Consider the following 6,231-nt stretch of genomic DNA (forward strand, 5'->3'; position numbering starts at 1 on the left):
TTTGATGAAAATCCCATTGAAATTGGATTAGGTTTTCATGTTAAAGTAATGAAAATGTAAATGTAGTGCTTTATATTCCAGACAGTGTTACAACATGAAGCGTTGGAAATAAGGTTGTAAAATAAACAGCACACAGCCAAGGAATACACGGACCCAACCAGACGGGAAGGGAGGATATTGTCGGCCTGCCTTCGTGTTGCCTCATAGGAGACATTAAAATGAGCTTTATTTGTATTCTTATCAACACAATCTGATTACAGGACTAAAAGCATTCATTGTAAACACATCATAATGGTGGGCCGGAGTGTAGCTGCCGCTGTCAGAGCTACTATAAAGGTAGTTATTTCTGCTGTCTGAGAAGATGATGCTTCAAATTTTCAATTTTCCACCACAGTGCCGTGTGACAATGGCACCCAAAAGAAAGTACAGCAACAGAAAGGATCTTGTACAAGAACGTAGGTTACTGATAACTGTGTTGACTGAATGACACGCCTCCTCATTAGCAGAGAACAGAACGTTGTGGTCTTGGTGCAACATCACCTTCAAAGTCAAATTGATTATCTAGTCATGTTTCATATTTCCTTCAGTTTGAGCTACAGCACGGCTGTGCGATGGCATTACAGTAGCAGCCTATGGGTGGATGGCACTGGTGGCCAGTAGGACGTTAGGTAGAAGGGGGCCGCGCTGGCACAGTTGCTCCCTGCTGCCACAGAATATCAGTGTTACCAGGTGGCAGCCACAGCAGCAGCCACTCACTGTCTGAGAGCACTCTAAGAGTCTACAGCCAGTCATCAGGCACAATGGTGATTTCAACTAATTGCTGACAGCATGCTAACAGGCTAATAATGATTCTGACTTGGTAATGTTTAGCAGGTCCTGCTTACTATGGTCCCCTTCTTTGTCTCTAACATTTGCAATTAAGAAAGTACAACTGAGTCTGGTGGAAATGTTATTACTTGAACTGCAGATATTATATCATGAGCCAAAGTACTAGTACGGTACTGGATAGAAAATCCAGTGATTACTATTGTTAGTTCAATTTGAATAAAAGTTTCATGTCAATCTATCCAGTAGTGGTTAAGACCACTGACACCATATGTCAGTCTCATGGTAACAGTAGAGCAAAAGTCATTATCAAAGTTGTTAAGACTCATTCACTGGAGATCTTGAAGGTCTGTACATAGTATACAATATAAAACTTAATATTTTACAGAAAATACAGTTAAATCTATACTAAAGTGCTCGACTGACCAACAGATTATCATCCCTGGTAGCACAGTTACTGTAAAACAATTTGACTGTCGAAAAGATGTGTGGGGAAAGAAACACTGGGGAATGAAGATGTTGGCCATTTTTATAATGCATCTTTAGTAAGATAACAAAGGAAATCCTCACACCTCGCTGGTGCAACAGGTTGTAGATCTTGCACATTAATAGACATGTTACTGATTTGTTATGTAAAGCATTGTTAACAAACAGAATTCGAACATAATCTTTCCAATCCAAATTAAAAATGGGAAAATTCCCATTAAAATTGACAAATGATGTAACAGGTTATTGTGTTTGTGTGTGTTTACGTCTGGTTTGTGTAGTATTGTGTGTGCTCGTTGGTAAAAAGTACAGTGTCCAACAGTGATAGATAGTACTACCTGCAGGGGAAGATCTGGGCCAAAGCAATGAAAGTGAGGACATGAGGGAACCTTTAGAGAAGTGCCTCCAAAATTGCAGTCATTTGTTCTCTGGCTCATCCATCACTGAAAAATCTAGTTGGAACAAGCTACATTATGAAAAAAGTCATCTGGGGAGATTATTGTGTGGCCTTCATGCTGTACAGTACCTAAGAGGCGGCACAGATTAGATTAGACGGCACGATAGCGGAGAAACAGACCACTGCTGTGTGTTATCGTGACCAGATGTTGAGTTCTGATTCAATAACATATGGCTTTTATCCCTATCACTCCTGAGGAATATGAATTCACCGACATTTTATTTCAGCTCATATCTCACAGCGCAAGTGAGTAAACAGAGCCGAGTGTGTGATGGTTGTCATTGCCTGAAAGAAATGACAATTTGGATGTTAACATTATCATCAGGGAAGAATTTTAGACAGAAATCATCTTTTAAAGCCAGCTCCTCCTCAAATGATCTGGATGGTGTCATGCTCAGTTTGTGCCATCTAGTGGTGATACAGCAGCTGACTGACTGATGACTGTGCTAATGTTCTCTATAGGATCTTTTGTCCATCATGAAGCAATCAGAAGTATTTTAATGGCAAGGCCAGATCAAATTTGCAGCTTTTATTTGATGGTATTTACATGTACATACATTAACAGCATAGAACATATCACTTTTTCTATCATTGTTATATTCATGTTCTGACAATAGTCAGCTGGTGTAGTTTAATAGACAAATAGGTAGAATCAAAACAGAGAGGTATTGTTTGGATATTAAAAGGTGTAATACCCACCAAAACAAAGCTTCTTGTGATATGATCAAAACGGTTTGAATATGCTCTTATAAGAGCCCCCAGTATCCTGTGAAGGTTTTGGAACGATGCTGCAGACATCTGCTACCGAAAAGTCACGAGAGCTTTAGTGAGTTGAGTTTTCTCAAGGACAAGACAATAAAGGACAGAAAAAGTTGAAGCACAGCAGATCTGAGAAGGTAATTGTTCTTGGCTTTTTTGCTATTTAACTTAATGTTTAATGATATTTTCTATTAGTTTCAGACAAAGTTTGGAATCTCTGTTTACCCATAATACAAATTTTCTTTTTTTTTCTGTAATTGAGATTTTTAACAGAGAGACTGAAGTGGTGATAGGGTTTGTTTTAGTCATAAAAATAAGGATAAAAGATGAACATGAACTATGTCTGAGGCCAGCATTTCAACTCATTTGGGCCTTGGAGGCGACTATAATGATGATGATGATCTATTGAGCTATAATGGAATCTGAATTCAATTACAGGTATATGGTGTTTGGCAGAGGGGAAGCTCAATAAGAGCCAGACTAGATGTAATTCAGGTTTAGGGCCCTCACTGACAGTGGAGTGGAGTTTAGGGAACTGACGGCTTTTGCTCAAGATGGATGAGATGACCTTCAGATTAAAAGAGCGCGAACGTCCTGGTCATTTTCATGGCTGAGTTATTTGCTCGAGATGCTAATCACTGGAACATAGTTCAGAGGTCTTGAGAGCAGATAATGAATTAGACCAAATCGACCTTTTTAAGTTATTGCAGGAGCAATTCCAGGAAAGTCTATAAACAGTGTCATGTTTTGCACGTGTGTGCTGTAATTATACTTCTAAGGTGTAAAAAAATCTTCCTACATTATGTTGTTCTCTTTGTGTGTGGATGATTTGTTGTGTATAAACAGTGTTCATTTGTCATAAACCAAGCTATTATCCATCTGCCGTCTTTGCCTGTGCAATCGCTCTCTGTGATCTGAAGCTAATGATGACAGGTGTTGCCCGTGAGTTGATTAGTCAGCTGCCGGGTGAGTCAAGTTAGAAAAAAAAACATGTGTGCTGCCGCCAGATGCTGCAATTATTAAAGTTCAGTTTCATTTGAAAGTGTTGTGGCGTAATAACACGATGTAGGGTGAAGGTCTGGTTTTGACTGTAAACATTTTATGATGTATAAGTCATATACAGACATACATACAGACCTCCATATGGAGTAGATGATCTTTTCATTTGTTGTGTAAACGTGCATGATAATAAGAGAACGCTGATTTAAGCTACTGTAACTCACTGATACAGGAAGTTATTTAGTTTTCAAGTGACAGTGTAGTTTTGACAAAATAACTTTTTTTTTTTGTCTGATAATGCAGATGTTCATGTTGTACTGATCTAAAGAGCTTTGTATCCATCCAAGCTTTGAATTGCTCCTGCCATCAGTCCCCTTCTCACTGGACACGAAAACATGTCTATTCGAAAAACTTTTACAGATAAATTCAATGTTTAATGTTGAATGCAGCATTTCTTAGGTCCAGACTAAATGACTTGTTAAGAGAGAGATTTGTTCACTGAACATCTGATGAAGATCATCAAATGATTTGTGCTAAAACTAATCCACAAAAGATGCAGTTCACTGATTTTACTATAGTGGTATTAGTGGTAACCACATGTATCAGACAAATGTAGCTGCAGAGCGCAGCTGGGGTCAGAGGATGGACATCCTGGAGACAGAACGGGGTCCCCCACTGCATCAAATCAGTCACATTGAAGATCACGAGGTTTGTTTTTTTTAAGAGTTCATTACATAAATAAAATTAAATTTTCTCTGTAGCACTTCATACATTTCATTAGCAACACACTGTAGTTGTTTATACAAAGAGTAAAGGTAAAAAAAAAACTATATATAGTGCTATCTTCATTTTAAATGTCAAAAATTATTTGAGGCTCCCAGTGTTTTCTTTTCCGTGGATCTGGGTCCAAATGGCTCTTTGGGTGTTAAAGGTTGCCGACCCCTGACCTAGACAGTTAGAGTAGTACTATCTATGCACAGACATTAAAGGGATATAGATCTGCTCACATAAATGTTAGAAAGAAACATGTTCCAGCAGTTCTGCAACTAATCAGCATCCGCTTTTTAATAATGTAGTAGGCTAATGCAGTAGCATATTTTAAGTACCAAGATTTGCACGGAGTGACCTGAAGCCACACGATTTTGGCAATTTGTGAAATAATGAATAAAAACTGGATTGAATCTTTTCACAGTTAAACCACTAGAATGGATTTAGACTTCTGATGAAGAACAGATGCTTTGCTTCGCTTCACAATAGGTGTGTCATTGTCTCTATTTGACAGGTATAGGAGTTTGTGGCTTGCATCTTAATTGCTGAGCTTGTGAATCAAAGCATACCTCAGCACACCTTCACGGCAACATTTTTCCATTTTTCTCACTAATTAGTCTGTCTGTTACAAAGTTTAATTGGTTCTGCCAGCAGCAGTCTCAGGAGCCCTGGGACGTTCTCATAAGTAATTGCATATGAGAGAGGGAGCTGATGATGAACCTTCGCAATACTTACCAAAAAGCTGCACTACACAGGCATAATAACTAGCTTCCTATCTTTTTTCAATTACAGAAACTGAATTGGAACGGTATTTAGGATTTATTGCAAAGTCCAACAAGGTGTTTACTAGCAGAAAGTCACAAGCAGGAAATACTAAGTTCTTAAACTCTACAGGGAAAAGTATTAGTAATAAAAACAAGCTATATTCACAAGCCAAGTTTTTATGTTTATTATTTTTAATATATTTCCATAGTAATTTTATATTAGATTTAATATAAGCATTTTTTGCTTAAAGACAGGGCTGTGATCCAAGGGTAATTTTCTAAATAAATGACTGGAATCTAATCAAATCCCCCCCACTGACAGGTTTTTAATGCCTCATTTTTATGTAAATGCAGCAGCAAACAGATCTAAGCTGTATATTTCAATGATGTAAAGTCAACAACTAAAATCGTTACCAGTATTTCTGATGTTTCTTATGCGTCGCAGAACATAAAAAATATAGCCTTAAACAACATGTCTGTTCGGCTTGATGTTCTGATCACGACAGTATTACGGACTGATTATCACTACAACGGCGCTTCCTCTCGTGTGATATTGCTAAACCATGTTCAAGGACATCACGGACATTATGCTTCTATTCAGCTTTTTCCTGCTTTAAAACAATTTTTACTAATTCATCTTAAATATACAGATTATTTTTTTAAACTGTATAATGGCAATGATTCTATGGTAGGAAACAGAACAGAAGATGCTCTGACCCTGAAGTAACAAAGCATCTCCACAACATTACACTGCCACCTCCACGCTTGACAGTTGGTAGTTGTCCTTTGTGTGGAGTACTTGACGGTTTAGCTTTTGACAGATTGACTGATCAGTCCCTGGAAGGTTTGAGGGTCATCTAAATACTCTATGTTGTAGCAAAAGCCAGACATCCCATAATGTTTTTCTGGGTTGGCTGTGGTTTACACCTTGCAGCTCTCTCATGGATACCATTTCTTTGAGAAACTGGAATAACTAAACATATCTCAAATCCTGAATTTACTTCCAATCCTAATTCTTGATGCAAGCCATGTTTAACCTGTGTATTCTATATATTTATATATAATACGTTTTTCACAGATTGTTTTGGTCAAAGAACGTGTTGGGCATATTGTAAACCAGAAAATGTCACAGAGTGGACCCAACATAAGGCAATTCATATTGTCATTTCATGT

Source organism: Anabas testudineus, chromosome 8 (genome assembly GCF_900324465.2).
Source record: "Anabas testudineus chromosome 8, fAnaTes1.2, whole genome shotgun sequence".
Classification (NCBI taxonomy): domain Eukaryota; kingdom Metazoa; phylum Chordata; class Actinopteri; order Anabantiformes; family Anabantidae; genus Anabas; species Anabas testudineus.